The sequence below is a fragment of the Hemitrygon akajei genome, chromosome 1, assembly GCF_048418815.1.
Source record: "Hemitrygon akajei chromosome 1, sHemAka1.3, whole genome shotgun sequence".
NCBI classification, from domain to species: Eukaryota; Metazoa; Chordata; class Chondrichthyes; order Myliobatiformes; family Dasyatidae; genus Hemitrygon; species Hemitrygon akajei.
In genome coordinates, this window is record NC_133124.1 from 38,817,255 (window position 1) to 38,841,179 (window position 23,925).

At 39.5% G+C, this 23,925-nt stretch overlaps 1 long non-coding RNA gene across 2 annotated transcripts; it reads left to right on the forward strand.

Moving 5' to 3' along the window:
- The first annotated feature begins 3,416 nt into the window (after positions 1–3,416).
- On the forward strand, positions 3,417–23,526 carry LOC140725736 (uncharacterized). Of its 2 annotated transcripts, XR_012098453.1 has the most exons (4): positions 3,417–3,900; positions 12,872–13,010; positions 14,922–15,106; positions 16,791–23,526. It is a non-coding gene; the product is annotated as an uncharacterized lncRNA (long non-coding RNA). The 2 variants fall into 2 exon arrangements; XR_012098451.1 differs by lacking the exon at positions 14,922–15,106.
- The last annotated feature ends 399 nt before the right edge of the window (positions 23,527–23,925 follow it).

Sequence of the window (23,925 nt, forward strand, 5' to 3'; positions counted from 1 at the left end):
AAGCCAAAAAGTGCAGTGAGTAAGCTGCATTAAAGGCAATTCACACAAAATTGTCAGGTATAGTTTCTGCATTCATCTTTCTATTGTGAAATGTTATAATGGCATGTAATATTATTTCCAGGAGATAATGTAATAGAAAGCATTCATCCTCTATAGGTTATATTGTAAACTGCTTAAGCTATTATAGTCCAGAAGTCACTTAAAACCCCCCACACTGGACTGGACAGCTGGCCATTTAAAATAAATAAATTAAAGTGATTTGCTGTGGACACCTTACAAAACCTGTCCTTATTGGTGTCTGACATCAATGTTTTGAGTGCTATAATGAAATGTTGTCTGTTGAAATGAATCAAGTTTATCCATTCAAAGGGGATGGTCAAACTGCACACAGATACCGAGAGTGCATCTTTTTCTCCAGCTAAGGAGACTAGTGCATATGGTTACACACACACACACACACACACACACACACACACACACACACACACACACACACACACACACACACACACACACACACACACACACACACACACACACACACACACACACACACACACACAAAATTTGGCAGTATCTCACTTTCCTAAATCGGAATTCTTTCAGCATTGGTGCTTACAATGAAACTGAGAATGATTGAGTTTAAGTAATCACTTCTTTAGTGAAGACATTACATTCATGCTCAATTTCTAACTTAATTCAAACACTGCATTTACCATTGATTTGAGAGTAGAGAGTTAGTAAAGTGACAAATGAAGGTAGTTCTGAAAAAAGATGTTGCTGAGGTTGAATCCATATCTGTTACAAACAGGAAAAAATATGTTCCCAGCACTGGAAGAGCCACAGTCTATGATCAGCAAGAAGCATAGACAAAAACATTATTTATGCACAACAGTTAAAGTCCAAATTATTATAAGCTCTATTTCTTAAGATGAACATTTAACAATTTCATGTGAATATTTGTTTTTGTATTATGTTCAATAACAATTATTTTGCATTCTCCTGCCCATAATCCTTGATCTCTGATTTTGCCTGACAAGCAGTGTTCCAAACGGAACAGTTAAAAATTGTATTTTGAAAAGTTTTTTTAAAATAAGACTAGATTTGATATTTTTGTAAAATTAAAAAAAAATTCAAATATGTTTTGATGCAATGTAATTTATATTGCAAATATGTCTTCATTTTACAAACAAAGCACAAGAAAACAAAAAAAAGGTCAGTTAGTCCCTTGTACCTCCTTTGTATTGAATAATAGCAAAATTGATCATTTACTTTGGTGGTAATTTCCTGCATTGTCTACATGTTCATAACGGACATGAAAACTGAACCTCCTTGAGCATTGTGTAAGTTTTATTATATTGTTGTGAAGCTCACAAAAGGAATTATTTTCCTTCTTTATAATCTTATTGAAATAATTGCTGAGCCACAGGCATATAGTTGTATTCTGATTAAAATGGTTTGAATCAAAGGAGTAATATAAAATCAAGCAAACTAAAAAAAAATGTATATTTATTTGGAATGAGTTTTGAATAATTGACAATGTTTTCTCAATAGTTGGTCTCAACATACGGATAAGCAAAACATTAACTACTGGGTAGTCATATTTATATTGGTATTTTAATTAACATTAATGATTTAAAATAGAGTTGCATATCTATAGAATAATAGTTACTTTATATAAAAATACAGGAGGTGATAAATTGTGTTTGTCATGAAGTTGCAAGGATTTATTAACATCAGTGGTCAGGTTATTACCAGAATTGACCTGAGACAATATATCTCAGGAGACAGTTGGATTCACTGAGTGATCTAAACCTGGTAAATGAGTCTCAGATCCTATAAGGGTTTTAATGAACAGGCCATTTCATGGAAGAAGTTAACGGATAAAAATTTTGTAAACTATTAAATTTTTATGAAGCTTTTATGAACTAAGATCGAAGGGATTTCAGTCTCAAAGCTGCAAAAGAGGTGTTTAAAATATATAATTTGTAACCAGAAGTACTTACTATAATAATAAAAATAAATTTACGACATCAGTCTGAGATGGCTAAAAACATGCTATGTAAAATTCAATCCAACTTCTTTGCTAAACTGATGCTAGTATACCACACTAAGCATAATTTTTTAAATTAGTTATCTTCTTAGTTTATTTCCTTCAAATTTCTAAATCAAGGTTTATTTTACAATTATTGACAGCTTAATTAATGATAATGAACTTTTTATAAGCTTAAGATACTCAACTGAAATTATGAAAGAAATGTTTCATTGAACACTGTAAGCACTAATGAATATTGATATATAGAGTTGCATCAGCTATATGTCATTTCAAAGGTTCACATTCAATAACCTTGCAATGTTCCATTACTTTGTGGGAATGATGGACATGTAGGTTAATGTAGTCCAAAGGTGGGGGCAGCCTTTAGGCAGTATATGAACTCCTATCGTTAGGACTTGCATGTTGTAGTAAAGTCATCTGAATTGATAGACTCCAATGACAAAATCAGGGCTCAAATGCATTTGTTTTGTTTTAGAATTCATTTATTTACACCTTTTTAATTATGAAGACAGTATGCACACATTGCTATTTAACTACAGTATAGAAAACAGTGTCTTGAAATCCAACGCACCAATACCTCTTCTCATTTCTACCATCAGCAAGGAGGTACAGGAGCCTGAAGACACACATTCGACATTTCAGGAACAGCTTCTTCCCCTCGGCCATCAGATTTCTGAGTGGACAATGAACCCATGAACACTACCTCATTATTTTTGCTCTCTTTTTACACTACTTTATTTAATTTAATTTTTTAGATAGACATATTGTAATTTATAGTTCTTTTTAATGTATTGCACCATACTGATGGTGCAAAAGAACAAATTTCACAATGTGGCAGTGATTTTAAACCTGATTCTGATTGATCCAACTAGTGGAATCAATAACCAGAAATCTAGTATGCCAACCAACACTTGTTTGACTAGTGAAGTCAATGGTTAGAAATCAGTAAGCTTGTGCTACTATTTAACTGATGAAATATATTACTAAAGTGATATGCTTACAGTGTTGTGAAATTAATTACCAAAAATCAACTGCGGCTGATTTCAATGCTGGACTGAACAGCGGAAGTTAGGCTAACCTTTTATATGAACAAACAATATTTTTACTTCAGCCTTTCTTTAATAAAGGTGACATCTTGTTTGTCAAAAATAACTGTTTACTTCCTAATGAAAGCTTATCCTTGAAATGACTGAAAGAAGGAATAAGCAATAGATGTTTGACAGTTGTAGTTTAGTGTGAGAGCATCTATTTCCTTGTTTGCCTGAATTTCTCTCAGTTTCCCATTTCTTGTGTAATTATATAAAGTTATTTTCTTGGATGCTTTGGATTTAATCATTTCTGTATAAATGCGGAATTAAGCATATTCCAATCATTTTGAAGATTTGAGGACATTTTCAAATCTGCTTTCCCACTAAGGATTAGCTTTCGATATTAAAGCAACTGATTGGTTTTTTTTTAATGATGGGATCCAGATTATCGAAGCTATGAAATAACAATTTCAAACCCACGTTGTACAGAGAAAATACGGTGCTTTTATATATTTTTTTCTATCAACAAAAGTCAGTATTTTCCACCACCGTTTATAAATAAACTAACCTGTGCAATATAGACAGTTGTTAAAAATTCTCAATTATAAAAGGATAAAATAGCTGATTTTGATGGGAGTTGTACTTAAGTGAAAGCCCAGCTGGAAAAGAAATCGAAGGCGTGCACAAGGTTAGTGCGAATTGGATCCTATTAATAGCCTCGGTACAGTTTGACGTTCACTTGTGCAGAGCTCGGATCTATGCACCGACTGCACGAGAGTGCTTCAGCCCCAAAGCGTCGATTATGGAAGAGCTCAGGCATGTTTACATCAATCATAGATGCTTATGTTGTGGTGTTCGTTCTGGTTTTTCTTACTGTTGGATAATTTGATGTTAAAGGCGAAGTTAAGGATTTATTTTGTAAGCATGCACCCATTTACCATTACTTTGCTCTGTAATCGAATGATACGATATTTCACTAGTGTGAGTGTGTTCCTCGCCATTTCCATTATTTGCCACATATTAAGTTACAAGATAAGATTTTGTTTTGTGCTCACCCGGAGGTTATTTTAAATCTGTAAAAATTATTCAGCAACTCATCATTGTTGGTGTTATTTTCACATGATTGCTAAAAAAAAATACAGTTGAAGAATGCCCTCACTTTCATTACGAAAGAAACAAAAGTCGTCTATATTGTAATCAATAAGTAGCGATTTTCCTGATACGGCGAAATTCGTTAAAAGGTATGTCCATGCCATTTTTAAAAATGTCGCTGTGAAACGCGGAGCAGTGAACAGAGAAAGGAAATCTAGGCACGTCTGTATAAGCAAACTGCACAAATTCAGTGGACTGAACGTATCTGATGCCTTTGGTGAAGGTCGAAACAGGTCAACAATGTGGCTGGCGTGGATTATGTCTGTGATACATTTGGAAGACACAGACTGGAAAAGCCAATATGGAAGGGGGGAGGGGCAATCATTGCAGAAGAGGAAAATCTACTTTTTATCTCTAGCTTGATGGCTGCAGTTCATAATCGTGTTTCAGTTTGGCAGAATGAAGTCCAGAATGAATGTGATTCCAGTGATGTAGCTTAAATACATCCTGGTTTGTTGCGATGAAATTAAATTAATATCAAATATTTTTGTGTTTTTATTTTTTTTTAATGTTAATAGACCTGCTTAACGATTTCAGCGATTGTGCTTGTCACTAGTGATAACAGAACGTAAGGATTTCATAAAATGCTTTTTTATATCATTATCTCATTCTAGTGGTCTGTATTTTCCTACACACATTCATAAAAGTTCTAAATCCATTTGTAGTAGTTACATTTATAGTTTTACTACTTATATTGTTAGCATTTGGTATATTTGTAAATATATAAACAGTACATATTTGTATTACTTATAAAAATATACATTTGCAATGGAATGGTTATAAAATGCTGCAATCCAAGAAGACCGCAACATGTCCAGAGTTTTAAAACACCTGGCAAACATGCATCTGAACAGGTGGAATAAATCCCTGATTTTAAAGCAAACCAATTTGTTTCTTTGCATAGGTGCTTCCTAACCTGGTGCATTTCCAACTTTTGCTGTACTTTTTATTATAGAATCAGTTTCTGTTTTCTTCTCTCATATTTTCCAGTTATGTTACATATTTTCTTTGCAGGGAAGTTGTGATCTAGCTCAATTATTTTTACACCTGAGAGTGTGACACAAATGAATCATTGATGCTGCAAGCAAGATGATGGCAAAAATCAGCGAGCGATGTGTGGGTGCCTTTTGCAGGTTCTTCACAGTTAGTTATTCTTGCATGTTTTTGCATCAAATTTAGTGTATGAGTTCCAATATCATTCAACAATCTTGATGCTCTCTATACCCAATTCCTTTCGATCTTATTGACAGTTTATCGATGATTATCAGCAGTTTTACCAATCTGATGACCCATCAGTAGTTCATTGTATTCTTTAATTATATAAATTCAACATAAAAGAAATATTACCCAAATACACCTTAGCAGAGTTTTGCTGTGAAAATAGAACTTTGCTATTATTAATAAAACCTTGTCAATAGTTGCCAATGCACAGAGATAAGAATTTTTTAAACACAATCATGACTAGCTAAACACTATTAAAACTTAACATAAGAATAAGCAAACATATGAATTAGGAGCAGAAGATCTTTTTTTGCCCCTGGGGTCTGCTCTGCCTTCTTGTTCTGGTTATACCTTTAATTTTGCATTCCCTCCTTACCTCCAACACCCCCAGCACCCAACTAATTTTTCATTCCTTTGCTTTTCAGGAATCTTTATTCCTCAGCCTTAAAGTTATTCCAAGTAAAGGTTTTTTTTAAGAAAGGGGGTTTTCAATGTTCACAGTTCTCTGAGTGAGAGAAAAAATCAGCCTCACCTTAGACTTAGCTTGGTAAGCCCTTTATTTTTAAACAAGTTCAAGATTTTCCCAGAGGAAAACATCCCCCCAAGAACCTTTGAGATCTTATGTATTTCAGTTACATTGGCTCACAAGTTTCTAAACTCCTGCAGGTACCCACCTAACCTTTCCAAACTTCCCTCAGAAATCCATTCTAGGTATTGGTCTAGTAAATGATGTCCGAATAGCAAATGGTGTCCCAAAGGCTTCCTACACACTTACTCTACATCCTTCCTCAAGGAAGGACAGCAAAGACATAGAACTGCCAAATCATATTACACACAGAAACATACACTTCCATCACACCTTGTCTGTGCCAGCCTGGGTGCCCGTTTGTGCTAATCCCATTGAGCAGAACTGTCCATGTCTCTCTTTGCTTTTCCTGTCCAAGTACTAGTCCAAATGCCTTTTAAATATTGTAAATGTATCTGCCACCATCACATCTTCTGGTAGCTTATTCCAGCTTTTTTCACTGATGCCCATATGAAAATCTAATCCTTCGGATATGCTTTAAATTTCTCTCACCTCAAGTTAAACCTGTGCCTTCTAGTTCTAGACTCCCCTTTCCTAGGAAATCTATCCCACTTATGCCTCCTTGATAAATGCCTGTAGGATCATCCCTCAGCCTCCTACATTTCAATGAAAATAAACCCAGCCTATCTGAGATAACTACCGCCCGCCATTGCAGGCAACATCCTATAGAATCTTTTCAGTACCCTTTCCATTTCTACCACATTCTTCCTGTACTGAGTTGATCAAAACTGTGCACTGTTTCTGTACTACAACAACAGCTCTTTCACTCAGTGCCTTGGCCTGTGAATGCAAGCATTCCAAATACCATTTTATCCATCTGTGTGGCCACTTTCGAGGAGTTCCAGACTTGCACCCCAAGGTCTCTCTGTACATCAGTGTTCCTGAGGTCCTTGCCATTTACTCTATATTGTCCTACCAGGATATGACTTCCTAAAGTGCAGTTCCTCACAATTTTCAGGATGAAATATATAGTATTCCAGAGGTGGTGTCACTACTGCCTTAAAAATTGAAGCATAACCTCTCTGTTTTTGTATTCATAGAGTCTTAGAACACAACATCATAGAAACAGGCCCTACAGCCCATCTAGTCTATGCTGAACCAGTAATCTGCCTTCTCCCATCGACCTGCACTGAGGCTATAGCCCTCTATAGCCCTACCATACTTGTATCTATCCAGACTTCTCTTAAATGTTGAAATTGAGCTCCCAAGAACCACTTGTACTAGCAGCTCATTCCACACTCTCACAATCTTCTGAGTGAAGAAGTTTCCCCTCGTGTTCCTCTTAAACATTTCAACTTTCACCCTTAACCCATGACCTCAGTAGAAAAAGTCTGCTTGCATTTACCCTATCTATACCCTTCATAATTTTGTCTACCTCTATTGAATAACCCCTCCCCCCACTCCAATCTTCTACATTCTAGAGAATTAGTTCCTAACCTATTGAACATTTCCCAATAATGCAGGTCTTTAAGTACCAGCAACATCCTTCCAAATGTTCTCTGCATGCTTTCAATCTTTCTTACATCTTTCCTGTAGTTAGGTGACCAAAACTGCAGACAATACTCCAAATTAGGCCTCACCAATGTCTTATACAACTTCAACATAACATCCCATCCTCTGTAGTCAGTATATTGAATTTGAAAGGACAATGTGCAAAGAGCTTTCTTTACAACCCTATCTACCTGTTAAGCTACTTTCAAGGAATTATGGAGCTGAATTTCTGGATCCCTCTGTTCTACCACATTCTTCGGTACCCTACCACTCACCGTGTAAGACCTACCCTGACTGGTCCTCCAGAATTGCAACACCTCACACTTGTCTGTGTTAAATTCCATCTACCATTTTCAGCCCATTTTTCCAGCTGGGCCAAACCCCACTGCAAGCTTTGATAGACTTCCTTGCTACACCTCCAGTCCTGGTGTCATCTGCAAATTTGCTGATTCAGTGTACTATATTATCATCCAGATCATTCATGTAGATGACAAAGAAAAATGGACCCAGCACCAGTCCCTGTTGCACACCACTAGTCCTGGGCCTCCAGTCAGAAAGGTGACCATTTACAACCACTATAGCTTCTTCCACAAAGCCAATGTCTAATCCAGCTTACCACCATATCTTGAATGCCAAGTGACTGAACTTTCTAGAGTAACCTCCCAAGTGGGACCTTGTCAAGGTCTTGCTGAAGTCCATGTAGACAACATCCACTGCTTTGCCTTCATCAACTTTCCTGGTAACTTCCTTAAAGAACTCTATAAGATTGGTTAGACATGACCTACTATGCACAAAGCCATGATTATCCCTAATCAGTTCCTGTCTATCCAAATACTTATATGTCCAATTCCTTAGACTACCTTCCAATAACTTTTCCACTACTGATGTCAGGTTCACTGACCTATCATTTTCTATCTTAGTCTTGGAGCCTTTGTTAAACAATAAAACGACATTAACTATCCTCCAATCCTCCAGCGCCTCACCTGTGGCTATATATCTCTGCTAGGAATGTTTTAAATACCCCTGCAGTTTTTGCTGTAGCGTCTCACAGAGTCTGAGGGGATACCTGGTCAGGCCCTAGGGATTTATCCACCCTAATTACCTCAAGACAGCAATCAGCTCCTCTTCCATAATCTATAGCGGGTCTAAGACCTCGCTGCTGAATTTCCGCACATGTATAGACTCTGTGTCCATCTCCTAAGTAAATACAGTTGTAAAAAAATCCTTTTAAGATCTCCCCCATCTCTTTGGATTCCCACTCTGATCTTCCAGAGGACCAATTGCTACCTTTTTTCACTTGTATTCAGATACTTTCACACTAAATTATAACATTGCATTTGGTTTCCAAGTTATTTGTTGTGCTGCAGCAGGGAAAACTCATCTCTCCACAGCTCAGACTGCTCGCCAGTTAGATGTTTCCTTTTCTTTCCAAATTTCATATTTCTCTTTATAAGGGACTTAATACACTTACTTGGCCCATGTATGACTCCTTTCTACTTCTTTCTTTCACAGCTTTCTTTCCTATCACTTATTTTATCATTGTCAAATGGTAAAAGGACAGTCATAAAAGTTTAAAAAATTATGACAGTATAATCCAGCAGTGATAGGTAAACAAAATATTGAGAACTCTGAGGGTCTAATATGGTGATGATAAATTTAGAAGATTCCATTCCTTCAGAGCCTAACACTAGAAGTAGACAAAGAGTGGTTACATAAGAACACATAATGTGGAATTAGGAGCAAATTATATGGACCCATGAGATAGCCCTGCCATTAACAATGATCATGGTTTTATTCTGTCTCCTGATCCACATATTTCTTGATTCTCTTAGTGTCCTGAAATATCCTTATCTCAATCCTAACTATGGCTGACCATCACAAGCCTTACTCAAAGGAAACATTTCTTCACCCCGGTGTTAAATAAGCAACCCTTTATCCTGAATGAAGACCGCTTGGATATAATATGCTGAGAGCTAATATTTATTTTGGCTGATGGTTATTGAGTAATGCATTGTTGGAATTGTGGAGGATATATTAAAGATAGATAGGGAATGCCATTTATCTGTCTCAGCTCATCCATCTAGAAAAGCACAGTAGGGTGGAAATTCATCCTTAGTTGCTTGCACTAAATGCCTATATATTGTACTGGCTTCACATTGTAGTCCTGCTTTCAAAATATGTTTCCTTTGACTTTGACTTCAATAGCATAATACAGCATGCAACTGCTGCTGTGTGCGCATTTAGTGCAAGTAACAAAGGACAAATTTCTATACACCTTCATCCTGATATCAAGCTGTTCTTTTAAGTGATTCCAGAATTTTTGCCTCCACCACCTACTACGTAAGTATTGATCACTCTTTGCACGAAGAATTGCCTGACAACGATTTTAAGTGTTTATCATTATTTTAAATCTGCCCGGATGCCAATCTCAACCCTCTCCCATCACCTACTGTAAAAGTTTAGTTTGAAACTATTTTCAGGATGTTCTTTTGTATGTAGGTAGGTCTCCTCTATAAAACCCCCTTACTTGTCTGAAAACTCCCCAGTACTCTCATCTTTGCTTATAATATAGTTACCTAGGATCAGTTACAGATCAGAGCATTATTTCTCTGCCCTATGATTTGGTGATCATAAGTGGTTTGGTACTTACAGGGTTCCCAGGCCAAATTTCATGCCTTCCTAGCTTGGATATAATAATTATACTGCACTTTCATTGATATCTTGCATTGTTTTTACGAGCATCATCCTCTCAGGGACAGCAGAAGAGACAAGCCCCACTTCTATCATCTTAGAGCTACCGAACAGAGACAATAGATGAAATCTTGCTTTTATTATTTACACCCAAGGACAGAAGTTAAAATAAGTGCCAGAAATGGTTCCAAGGAAATCAGGAAGATAAAGATTAAAGATCAGCTTTATTTGTTACATGTACATTGAAGCGTAGAGAGAAATGCATTTCTTGTGTCAGCAACCAGCACATTCAAGGATGTTCTGGGGGCAGCCTGCAAGTGTCATCATGTTTCTCGCACCAACACAACACGCCCACGATTTACTACCTGCCTGGCTTTGGAATGTATGTGGGAAGAAACTGGAACAGCTGCAGGAAGCCCACGTGGTCACGGTGAGAATGTACAAGCTCTCTACAGACAGCGGCTGAGTTGGACCCAGGACGCTGGCTCTATAAAGTGTGACGCTAACTGCTACACCGCTGTGCTGCCCTGAGGAAAACTAAAAATGTGTTCATTTTTATAGCACCTTGCTCAATGTTGAGATGTGTTTAGATGCTTTGATAATATATATAATGATATAATATCTTATGTCTATCATTAGGGGACATTTTACAGATAGAAATAACCTAATGAGCAAGCAATCTGCTCTGACTGAGAGATATCTGTGGTCAGGACACCAGGATATCTATACTTTTCTCAAATAATGTCATGGAGTAATGAGAGGGCATCTCTGGTTAGCACCACATTGCATCTTGGTGATACCACTGGCAACATAGCAGTCACATGACCTTTCAAAGTCAGGTGAAATTGTGAGCTGTGCAGTTGAGCAGGTTAATTATGATGTAAAGAATAATTGGTGCTAGCTTTGCTGGATTCCTATTTAAAGGCCAGGAAGAAATTTTATCTTTTTTTAAATTCAAGTTTTACCTTAGTGCGTCATCTTCTGATGTGCAAACACAGTGTTGAAGTTTTGATTCCTCATCACCTAGATAGCAATTTGGGAAGTGAATCACCCTCTCTTTATAGAACCCACCTGATTTCCATTCTATTTATTTCATACTGAGCAACACTATTTGCTTTTTGATATCTAATTTATCCACATTCATTCCTGTTGTAAAAAGTAGTTAAAAGTTTTAGTAGTATAGAGAAGCAATAGCAGTATCATTAGTAAAGGCTGCAACAGACTGATTAAGTGCTAAATCTCTTGCCTTATTAAAAAACAAACTTGAGGAATGTTGATTTTAGCTGTGCAATTGTTCCTCAAAGGCTCCCTACAAATTTCTTTGTAAAGGATAATAAAATAACAGATCTATAAAGACATTGCCTGTACTAGCTAGATTTACAGTAAGGGCATTAACTACTGTGCCTGTCAATTTCTTGACTTTTATTTGTATTGCTGGAAGCAGCTTGGAAGCTGAAAAATTTAGCATCCAAGTTACCATGGAGTATATTGCTCAAAGAAAATACTATCGCTGCAAGAGAACAGACAGCATGGCTGGAGAGGATTTAACAAGGTATGAGTTTCTTAGGAGAGCACAATGAAGTGGTTGGAATTGTTTGATGAACACCCAGCTATCACGTTACGAATTCTGGCAACCCTTTCAGTCAATCAAGCAAGTCAGTGTTTTATGGATGGCTGATGGCCGTCAGTGTAATGAGGTTATGAAATATGGAATGACCGCTTGCTTCTGCTTCTAAAGGAGTGGGAGTGAAACTTTCGTGCACTGCCAGTGGGGCATTTGTATCCAACATAGCTGTGTTACTGAAAAAAAATCTCAAACCATTTCACTCTTTTATTGAACAATCTATTCAATGTTTTCTACTGCACAGTTAGAAAATTTGTAGATTATACAACTATATGTGTGAGATATGAAACTAAATAGAATCTGCAGTAAAGTTTGAATGTACTTCAAAAATTTGGCAAGTGATAACAGAAAATGTTTTACCTAGAATGGTGCAAGCATTGAGAACACCACAACATGTATTGATAATTTACACTGACTGTGAGAAAATAAAGAGTGCAACATATCAACATGTTACTGTACACTCAAGGTTCATGACTTACCCGAAGAAGCCGCATTTAAAATATCAACATCTTTAGTGGAAAGCGTTCCATCACTTCATGTGAGTATCATGAAAAAAATTGTGCAAGTTAAATTTAGCTTGTTATTAGGTTGAGTGATGAAGACCTTGCTTAACAAGCTAATTTTAATGAGTATCCTAGAGTTGGTGGTGAAATGTAAGGAAGGAATTATACAAGTCCAGGAGCACACGAGCTATTATCTTGTATTGATATAATATTTTGATGTCTTTTTGGCATAAATCAGTGCACCTAATCTTCCCAGGTCTCTGGTTCATATGCTTAAATTCTACCATGTACAGCTTTGATTCCCTCATGCTAAATCTTGAATAAAACTTCAAGAGGAGAACTTCAAGATTAGTCACCAGCTTAAGACACAGGCTTAAAGTTAGGGTGTATTCATTTTATATCAACAAAGACTTGGCGATGACCCAACTTAATTTTATAGACTGAATAAAAATTTGGATTAGGTACTGTCAATAATTTTAGTTAAACATGCAAGGAGCATTCAACATCTTTTCTGTTCAGATGTGAGACGTACTGCAGCTGTTCACAAGGCCACCATTAGCCCCCATCCTGACCATGTTTGAGAAAGTGAAGAATGATGCCTTCTGGAACCACTGCATTTCCAATGATGAAAGCACTACCAGTCATGATGAAGGAGCAGGTATGTATTTCCAAGTTCCTACGAGCAAAAGGAAATGCTACAGCTGTCCATTCGCCTCTGCAATTCAGGCCTCAAACAGTCCTTCCTGGTGAGGCAACACTTCACCAGAAAATCTGTTGGGGTCATCTATTGTATCCAGTGTTCCTGATGGAGCCTCTTTTACTATAATGAGACCCGATGTAAATTGGGGGACCGCTTTGTTGAGCACCTCCGCTCTATCTGCCAAAAGCGGTATTTCCTGATGATCAACCATTTTAATTTCTACCCCCCCCCATTCCCGTTCTGACATGTCAGTTCATCACCTCCTCTTTTGTCACAATGAGGCTACTCTTCAGGTGGAGGAACAACATCTCATACTACTAAGCAGCTTCCAAACTGATGTCATGAATATCGATCTTTCCTTCCGGTAATTTCCCTCTCTTTTTCCCTCTCTAGCTGCTTAGCTCTTCCTCAGCTGCCTACCACTTGCCATTGGTGCCCCTCCTTCTTCCCTTTCTCCCATAATCCACTCTCCTCTCCTATAAGGTTCTTTCTTCTCCAGGCCTTTATCTTTCCCACCCACCTGGCTTCACCTATCACATTCCAGCTTATCCTCCTCCAACTCCACACTCACTTTATTCTGACGTCTTCCCCCTTCCTTTCCATTCCTGATTAAGGGTTTATTCATTTCCATAGATGCTGCCTGACATGCTGAGTTCCTCCAGCACTTTGTGTGTGTTGCTTTGAAGGTATTCTCCCTTATATTTCGAGATTCTGAAGTTTCCAGGGGAAAGAGATGCTTCTTTTTGCCTTAAGTAGTTTGTGTAGGGTACATGTGCTTAAAACTGTGTCTACTCATTGATGTAGTAGATGGATTATGAAGATAATATGTTATATATTATAAATGTGGATTTTCAGAAGACACTTGATTAATGCCACTTAAGTGGCATGTTAGCAAAACTATAATTTATCCAGTGAAAGGGCTAGTGATATTGAGGGTAATCAATTGGCTTCGAACCACAAAGCAAAGAATCATGGTAAAGATCAAGAGAGGCTGCCGATGCTGGAACTTGCTGCAAAAACAAACAGCTGGAGGAACTCAACAGCTCAAGCAGCATCTGTGGAGGCAAAGGAATCCTTAACATTTCAGATTGAAACCATGATTTAAACCAGTCCCGATTTGTGGGAGAGCAAAAATTGCAGATGCTAGACATCTGAAATGAAAAGGTGAAATGTTGGGCATACTCAACAGCTCAGGCAGCAAATGTATAGAGGGAAAGAGAGTGACTCCTTCAGGTTGTTGACATTCATCAAAACTGGGAAAATGGGGAAAAAAAGTGTATGCTTAATTTGCACAGGATAGAGAAGCATAGTAGATGGAACTAAGGGAATATCTGAAATAGAATGGAAACTAAGATTGCCCAGATGGCACAAATGCATAAGAGAGGGTGATGAATCCTTTCTAATCATTGTGGAGTGTAAGTAAAGGCTGATAAATGAAAAAGGAAGAAATACAGAGAATCTGAAATGCAGAGTACGTTTGGAAATCTGAAGTAAACAAAGATGCTGGAAACACCCAACTCCTCATGGTCTGTGAGCAGTTACTATAGTTTAATGGCTTGCAGTCATTATGACACAAACGAGAAAGTAAATTATCAGAGGCTGTTGAATTCAGTATCGATGAAATTCAGCAGGATTGAGTCCTGAGGGCTGCATTATGCCTAAATGAAAGATAAGGACTTCACTGGAATAGTGAAGGAACAGGGAGAGAGGGGAAGGAAAGGAGAAATAAATAGAAAGACGACTAGAAAACAAAAGTCACCCTCACGGACTGAACAGAGGGATTTTGCTTTCTTTTTGACCTGCTTATATTAATTAATTTATTATTATAATTTATAGTATTTCTTATTATATCTTTTATGCATCTCACAGTACTATGGGCACAAAACAACACATTCCTTATTTGTCAGTGACAAAAAACCTGACTGATCCTGATCTTCAGCGGAGACTTCACCACGAGCACCAAATTCTGCCCACCAGATCGGAAGAAATGCGAATGAATTGCATCTCCAGCTGGAAAGACTGTTTGGATCTGGGCAGAGTGAAGGGATAAATGTGTAGGTGTTACATCTCCTGTGGTTGCAAGGGGAAAGTACCTCAAAAGGGGTGAGGTTTGTGAAGAAATGATATGATGTGTCGCCCAAAAACCTGCAGCAGCTTGAGCTTTAACAGTAAAACATCTTAAGTCAAACCATGTCTTTATCATGCGGCTACCTGGGCTCTTCACTGAGACCACAGTTTCTTTTTCTTTTTAGATGAGTTATTATAGAATACTGACCAGTTTTAGACACACTGTTTTATATTAACTTGGAAATTCCTGCCATTATCTGAGTAAGAGATGGGTAAAATACTCATGTGCATGTTAAATGGAGTCTGTGGGATCTTCCACTATAGTTTAAAGATCATGTCAGTGAAGCCTGGTCCTGGGTTTAACCAGCCAAGAGCTGGTGATCTTGCCGTATGAGGATCGACAGTTTGGTAATATCGTAGGGTGGGGCAGCAGTTTGAAGTATTCGCCTCAGTGTATTCCCTGAATCTGTCATCACAAGAGATGGTTGAATGCAAGCCTGGCAGTTCTAAAAAAGGGAGGGGAGGAAGCTTTGAAACACATCACAATACCTGCAAACAGTAATGCAAGCATTTTCTGATTGTCTCATTGATAAGTACTGTTTTTCTTAGAGAAGTAAAAATAGCCAGCATCAGTCATTATACAATTTCACTCACTTGGTTTTCTTCATTCTCAGGAATGGTAAACTAAGCAGTTGGCTGGTTTAATGTCTCTTTTTACTTCTGAAGGGAAGAAAAGTCATTTAGCAGTTTTGCCATCACTTGGTGACTGGGCTGGATGTTCAGGTGTTACAAGGACCATGCTCTGCTTATTGTTTACTAGCCTGTTAACCATAACCACTTCGGCTAATTATCACAGAGACCAGCATTTATATGAGTCTCAAAGGTCTGAGAAAATAAACTGTGCTGCACTCACTTTATGGGCTTAAAATGGCTACTAAACAGGCCACTAGGCTACACTGGGTGTAAGGCACATTCAGTACTCACACCACGCCTGAAGTGAGTGGCTGCCAACAGGATGAAACTGTTTCAGGCAGAATCTGAAACTAAAATTAGGCCATCAAAGTCAAAGGCAAAATTGAATTTATTGTCAAATGTCCAAGTACATGTATACAAAGGCACCATAAAACCTTGCCTGCAACAGCGTCACAGGCATGTAGCATCAAATTCAATACATTCACAGGAAAAACATAAGTTACACAAAGACTGAACACGATTGGAACAAAAAAATTCCATTGTCATGTAAAGTGGTCAAAGTGATTACGGTGTCACTAAACTGAGTTAGTGATTGGTGTTTTGTAGGTTGGTTCAAGAACTGAAAGTTGGATGGATGTGGCTGTTCTGAACCTGGTGGTGTGGAACTTCAGACTTCTGTACCTTCTTCCCAATGGTAGCTGCAAGAAATTTCATGGCCTGAAGGGCGGGGATCTTTGATGATAGATGTTGCTTTCTTGAGACAGTGTCTCATGTTGATAATATCAGTGGTGTGGAGGGGTGTGCCAGTGATATGTAACACACTGTAAGGTTTCACTGCTAATGTAGTGGCCTCTCTTTAATGTTTCACTGCTAATGTAATAGTTTCTCTGTAGCAGCAATGTTTGGGTTATGACTAGAGATAACGGGGTTTTGGAATGCGGGGGCTAACCAATAAGCAAAATGTTGTTGTTTCTTAAGAGTCTGGAAGAGAGATTTTCGCAGTCTTTGGTCAGTGAGAGGAGAAGAAGGAAGATGCGTGTGGAGAGAGCTGGTAGACCACTGGACGGACTGGACTGGGAGCGAGGGTCTGAAGGTCGGCGACACTCGGAGGAGGTTGATGGTTGATGCATAGCCGTATCAGTGAGCTCCAATGTGCACTTTTGACTTTTCCCTTAAAATGGGCCCTCTTTCTTTTTATTTTCTTTACCAATGCTATATTCAGATTAAGATTTATAAAGTTCGATAAGTTAATTGCATATGGTGCACTGTCTGATATTTTGCAGCACAGATTTGGAACCGGGCAACACATCATGCTGCATCCACACAAACGAGATTTCTCAGTTCGACGGGGCCAGAAGTTGTCTTACCCTAGACGAACACGTGCTGGCCAAGTCTGAGGATTATAGACATATTAGGCTGAAGCTTCTTATGTTCCTACACAATTGAATTGCCGTACTATTCAGGATACTTTCAACTGTAGATGTTTGTTTGAGTGTATGGGGAGAAGCCACACCTCCTTAACCTTCTAAGAAAGTAAAGTGTAAATGTACCAATGTAATTTTTTTTTTCAACACACTTTCTGCAAGTTACCCATGAATTAAGAGGATTTTCCTGACAAGACTGTTGGGCAGCACTGTGGTAGAGTGTCACAGCTCTGGCAACCCATACTTAATCCTAACCTCCTGGTCTGTCCGTGTGGAGTTTACATGTTCTCCTATGGATCATGTAGATTTCCTCCTACATCTGAAAGACAAGTAACAAATATTTTTCCACTGAAAGTTCCCCCTGATAGAATATGAGATGATGTCAATGTGGGGAGAATATAACTGGATGACTGTAAATAGGCACTTGATTGGTCAGCATGGAAGTCAAATTTGTTGTCTTATTTGTAAGGAAATATTTTCAAAATCCTATGAGCTGGATTATCTGGTACAATGGGAAGATTTTCAGTGGTCACTGATTTCATACCTGGTGCTGGTACCCATTTCCAGTAGGTATAGTGTGTTGTACCTTTGTGATTTCCTCCACAGCTGCAATGTTACAGTAGTTTGACACCAACAGGTTGTCAAGTCTCTTTTTCTCAAAGCACTTTGTGCTTCCCATGTGCCATGCTGGTGGATACATGGGTATAAAGCTGAGATTCCACCCATTCAGCACCCAGCCAATGTCTCTCCACATCTCCAAATCACCTCACGTTTTAAAGGGAGAGAATCCCATTGCATTAGGGCATTTCCCCAGTATCCCTCTAGCCTGGGTGTTCCAGTAAAATCCTGACATCTACCCAGAAGCCATCCAGGTTACGCGCTGTTTCCAAAGACCAGAACTAATGCATTCAAAAGTTCAGTGGTTCATTATTAAAGCGTGTATCCATATACAACTCTGAAATGTCTTCTCCAGATGGCCATGAAACAAAGAAGAAGCATGAAGGTCATTCAGAGAGGAACGTCCCCCCCTCACAAAAAAGAATGGCATTTCAATCATCAACCGCCACAAACCCCTCCCCTGCACAAAATGGAACAGGAACATCGACCCCCCCCAAGATCCCCTCCCCGTCACAAAAAAACTAACAAAACATCAACCCTCGAACACCCCCCACTCACACAACAAAACCGAAGAAGAACAGGCAATAAAAGAACACATAATATAAAAACCACAAGTCTGGAAAAAATCCACGATCCATAAACACAAAACCACAATATCATCCTATGATACCACCGACATTCTTCAAAAGACAGGGAAACCACACGAGTCTCTTGACTTTTGAACTCAGTGCCTCGACTAATAAAAGCAAGCATTCCATAAGCCTTCTTAACCACCTTACTGACCAGTGCAGCCATTTTCAAGGAGTTATGAACTTGGATCCCAAGATCTCTCTGCTCAGCAACACTGATAATACTTCTTGCTCCACTGAGGAGCATAACTATTTGCTTGCATGAATGCTGCCCAGTAGCCCTCTTGATTGACTCTCAAAACCTTAATTCCCTGCACCCCCAACACATAGTGGTTGCAATGTCTCCCATCTATAAAATACAATGAAGTTTTTTTTTTGCCTAGGATGTTCTAACAGCATCTTCTAAATCTGTGACCTCTACCATGAGGAATTATAAGGCAGCAGACACACCAGAAACACCAAAACCTACAGCTTTCCATCCAAGTTGCACAGCATCCTGAATTATAACCATTCTTCCATCATTGTTAGTTCAAAATCCCGGAATTCCTTATCCAACGTCACTGTGACAGTACTTTCACCACAAAGGTCATGTAAGCAGATATCACCTTCTCTTCAGGATATTAATAGATGCTGTGTCCCGAGATGTGAGAAGAAAGTCTGACATAAAGGATTTAAAGATCAGCTTTAATTTATCACATGTGAATTGAGATATTGAAACATGCATTGGAATGCACTGCTTGTGCTAACCGTCGCCACAGTCCAGATGTGTTCTGGGGGAGGCCCACAGGTGTCACCATGCTTCTGGTGCCAACACACACTCCCACAATTCACTAACCCCAACTCATCTTTGGAATGTGGGAGGAGACTCATGCAGTCATGGAGAGAACTTGCAAACTGCTCACAGAGACTGGTGGGAATTGAATCCCAATCTTACAGCTAGTACTGTAGAGAGCTATGTTAACTGCTATGGTACCTCTAGGTTACCGTGCTGTCCCCTAGGCTACCATGAAATTCAATGGCCTGTGTGGTTTCCGTGAACACTGTGTGTGCTTGGTAGCACAAAGCCAGGATGGGCAATGAATGGACTTTTCACAAGATGTCGAGTAATCTCTGAAACAAGATGGGGACTGACTCTTCCTACCTGATGCAGGGTAACTTGCCTCTTAGTGACTGTAATCTCCATGATCTCCTTTTTATTGTCTTAGACCATAAGACATAGGAGCAAAATGAGGCCATTCAGTCCATCAGGTCTGCTCTGCCATAACCACCATGGCTGATCCTGAATCCCTCTCAACCCCAAACACCTGCCTTCTCGTCTTCTGGGAGGATCAGCACGTTTCTCTAAATTTACCTTGGGCCTAGTTTGTTTCTTGACCTACTTTGTTTGTCTTTCCCAGGAGTTTTCAGTCCAGACTTTGGAAATCATAATTCTTATATTTTTTAAATTTTTATTTCAAGATGCAGCACAGTAACAGGTCCTTCAGGCCCAATGAGCCTGCACCACCCAGTTATTGCCATGTGACCACAGCATCCTAAAAGGGGGTGTGAACAGCCAGAAGTCATGATATATATTGGTACCAATGACATATTGTAGGTATGAAAAGGGAGGAGGTCCTGAAGAGGGTTAGGTAAAATGCTGAAAAGTAGGACCTCTGGGGTAGTAATCTCTGGATTGCTGCTTGTGCCATACCATTGAGGGTAAGAATAGGATGATTTTGCAGGAGAATGAGTGGCTGAAGAATTGGTGCAGGGGGAAGGGTTTCAGATTTCTGGATCCTTGGGATCTCTTTTGTGGAAGGTATGATCTGTTTGAAAAGGACAGTTTACACCTGAACCTGAGGGGGACCAATATCTTTGCAGGAAGGTTTTCTAGAGCTGCCGGGGTGGGTTTAAGCTGGTTTGGTAGGGGGATGGGAGCCGGAGTGATAAGACTGAAGATGGGGCAGCTGCTATACAACTAGATAGAGTATATAGTAAGACTGTGAGGAAGGACAGGCAGATGATAGGGCAAAATTGCAGACAGTTGGATGAGTTAAAATATAACGGGCCAAAATCAAAAAGGATGATGAATACAGGACTGAAGGTGCTTTATTTGAATGTACACAGTGTACAGGAAAAGGTCCTGTAGCACAGTTAGAGATTGGCAGGTATGAAGTTGTGGGCGTCACAGGTTGTGGCTGAAAGAAGATCATGGTTGAGAGCTTAAACTCCAAGGATAAATATTGTATTGAAAGGACAGGCAGGTAGGTAGAATCATGGGGTGGCTCTGTTGGTAAAAATAAATCAAATACTTAGAAAGAGATGACATAGGATTAGAATAGAAAGATGTAGAATTCTTGTGGGCACAGTTAAGAAACTGCAAGGGGACAAAGACACTGATGGGAGTTATATACAGGCCCCTGAACATCAGCCAGGGAGTAGGGTACAAATTACAACAGGAGACAGAAAAGGCATGTAAAATGGGCAATGTTGGGATAGTCATGGGGAATTCCAATATGCAGGTAGATTGGAAAAATCAGGTTGGTCTGGATCCCAGTAAGGGGAATTTGTAGAATGCTTACAAGTTGGATTTTTAGAGCAGCTTGTGGTTGAACCCATTAGGGGAAATGCATTTCTTGATTGGGTATTGTGTAATGACCCAGATTCCTTGTGCAGGAGATTCCCTAAAGGTTAATTTGCAGGTTGAGTATGTGGTGAGGTGGGGAAGGCAAGTGCAGATGCTATCTCAGGCACTACATTCCTCCTTAGAACACCTGGAGAATAAAGACGCATATGTAAGGCTCCTTTTCATCGACTACAGCTCTGCCTTTAATAACATAATTCCAAATAAACTGATTCCTAAGCTCCGGAACCTGGGTCTCAACACTCAGATCTGCAGCTGGATCTTCAACTTCCTCACAGACAGGACCCCGGCTGTAAAAATAGGGAACAAGCTCTCCTCTACAATCACTCTGAGCACCGGTGTACCAGGGAGCACGAAGCACAGAAACAAATATCACTGTGATGATTGTACGGTCTAGTATCAATTGTTTGGTGACAATAAAGTATAATAATAATAATAATAATAATGCAATGTCAGGATTCATTTCTAGAGCACTAGAGTATAAAAGTAAGGATGTAGTGTTGAGACTTCATAAAGCACTGGGCACTTGGAGTACTGTGAACAGTTTTGGGCCTTTATCTTAGAAAAGATGTACTGAAACTGGGGAGGGTTCAAAGGAGGTTCACACAAGTGATTCCAGATTGAATGGCTTGTCATATGAACAGCATGTGATGGCTCTGGGTCTGTATGCACTGGAATTCAGAAAAATGGGGGGTGACCTCATTGAAACCTATCGAATGGTGAAAGGCCTTGATAGAGAGGATGTTTCCTGTTTTGGGAGAGTCTAAGATCAGAGGTGCATCCTTTTAGAACAGAGATGAGGAGGAATTTCCTTAGCCAGTGAATGGTGAATCTGTGAAATTAATTGCCCCAAGCAGCTGTGAATATTTATGTATATTTAAGGCAGAGATTATAGATTCTTTACATTTGGCAGGGTGGGAAGAGGTATAATCAAGGTAGTTATGGGAGTCAGTGGATTTATAGAAGATGTCAGTGGACAGACTATCTCCAGAGATGGAGACCGAGAGATCAAGAAAGGGGAGAGAAGTGTCCGAGATGGACCAAGTGAATTTGAGGGCTGGGTGAAAGTTAGAGGCAAAGTCGATGAAATCGATGAGCTCAGCATGGGTGCAGGAAGCAGCACCAATGTAGTCGTCAATGTATCGAAGGAAAAGTTGGGGAGCAGTACCAGTACAGATTTGGAGCATAGACTGTTCCACATAACCCACGAAGAGGCAGGCATAGCTGGGGCCCATGCGAGTGCCCATAGCTACACCGTTGGTCTGAAGAAAGTAGGAAGAGCCGAAAGAGAAGTTATTAAGTGTGAGTACCAGTTCCGCCAACCAGAGGAGTGTGGTGGTATTGGGGAACTGGTGAGGTCTATTGTCCAGAAAGCAGCGGAGGGGTTTGAGGCCTTCTTGATGGGGAATTGAAGTGTATAAGGATTGGACATCCATGGTGAAAATGAAGCAGTTGGGACCGGGGAACTGGAAGTTATTGAAGAGGTGGAGGGCATGGGATGTATCCTGGATGTAGGTAGGGAGAGACTGAACTATGGGTGACAAAATGGAGTCCAGGTAGGCAGGTACAAGTTCGGTGGGGCAGGGGCAGGCCGAAACTATAGGCCTACCAGGACAGTCAGGCTTATGGATCTTGGGGAGGAGGTAAAACCGAGCAGTGCGGGGTGTGGGAATTATGAGTTTTTTGGCTGAGGATGGAAGGTCTCTGGAGTTGATAAGGGCAGTGATGGTACGAGAGACAATGGTTTGATGTTTTTTGGTAGGGTCCTGTTCCTGTTTCAGTCCTGACGAAGGATCTCGGCCCGAAACGTTGACTGCTCCTTTCAACGGATGCTGCCCAACCTGCTGAGTTCATCCAGCTTGTTTGTTCATGTTTATTTGACCACAGCATCTGCAGTGTACTTTGTGTTTATTATAGATTCTTGATTGGTCAGGGCATGAAGCGGTATGGGGGGAAGGCAGAGCTTGGGGCTGAGAGGAAAAATGGATCAGCCATGATGAAATGGCGGAGCAGACTCGATGGGCCAAATGGCCTCATTATGCTCCTATATCTCATGGTCTTATCAACACCCACAAAATGCTGGATGAACTCAGCAGATCAGGCAGCATCTATGAAAAAGAGTAAACAGACAACGTTTTGAGCCAAGACTCGAAAAGGTCCCAACAAGGATCAGAAGGTCAATCATGCCAGCAAGGATTGGAAGATCAAAACATATTTTACATTGCTCAGAACACTGACTGATGGGCTGAGTGGCCTAATTCTGCTCCTATGTTTTATGGTCTTATGACTTTTTTTGATGCAGTATCTTAGAACGTTTAGTGTGATCTGGTTAATATGTGTGGCTGTGGTCCATATTAAAAGCCGGCAGCATTTTTATTTCTGTGTCTGCATTTCCTTTCAACTACTATCAATTCATGGAATTTTCTCCTGACTTCCCTTCAGGACCTTTTTGCTTCTAAGGCAGTTTCTACTGCACCCAACAAACCACAGCCAGACTAGCACCAACTGTGAAGAATGAGTTAATCTCTCAGTCAACTTCATCAGCGAGGGCAGATCACATATTCTTTGAGCCCCTGACTTCTTTACAAAGCTACTTGCGAACTGTGAAACCAGCCACTGATGCATCCTTGCTTGGACTGGCTGATTTCAAGGATGAAAGGTACTTAGAAGCATCGGTTAAAGAATGCTAACCACAAACAGAGAAGAGGAACTTAAAGCTTTCATTACCAAGCAATGAAAATATAACCAAAATCTTTTCATGAGCATGAAATATTTATGTAGGTCTTAAAAATGGCTTTTATTGCTTGCAGATAGTTTCG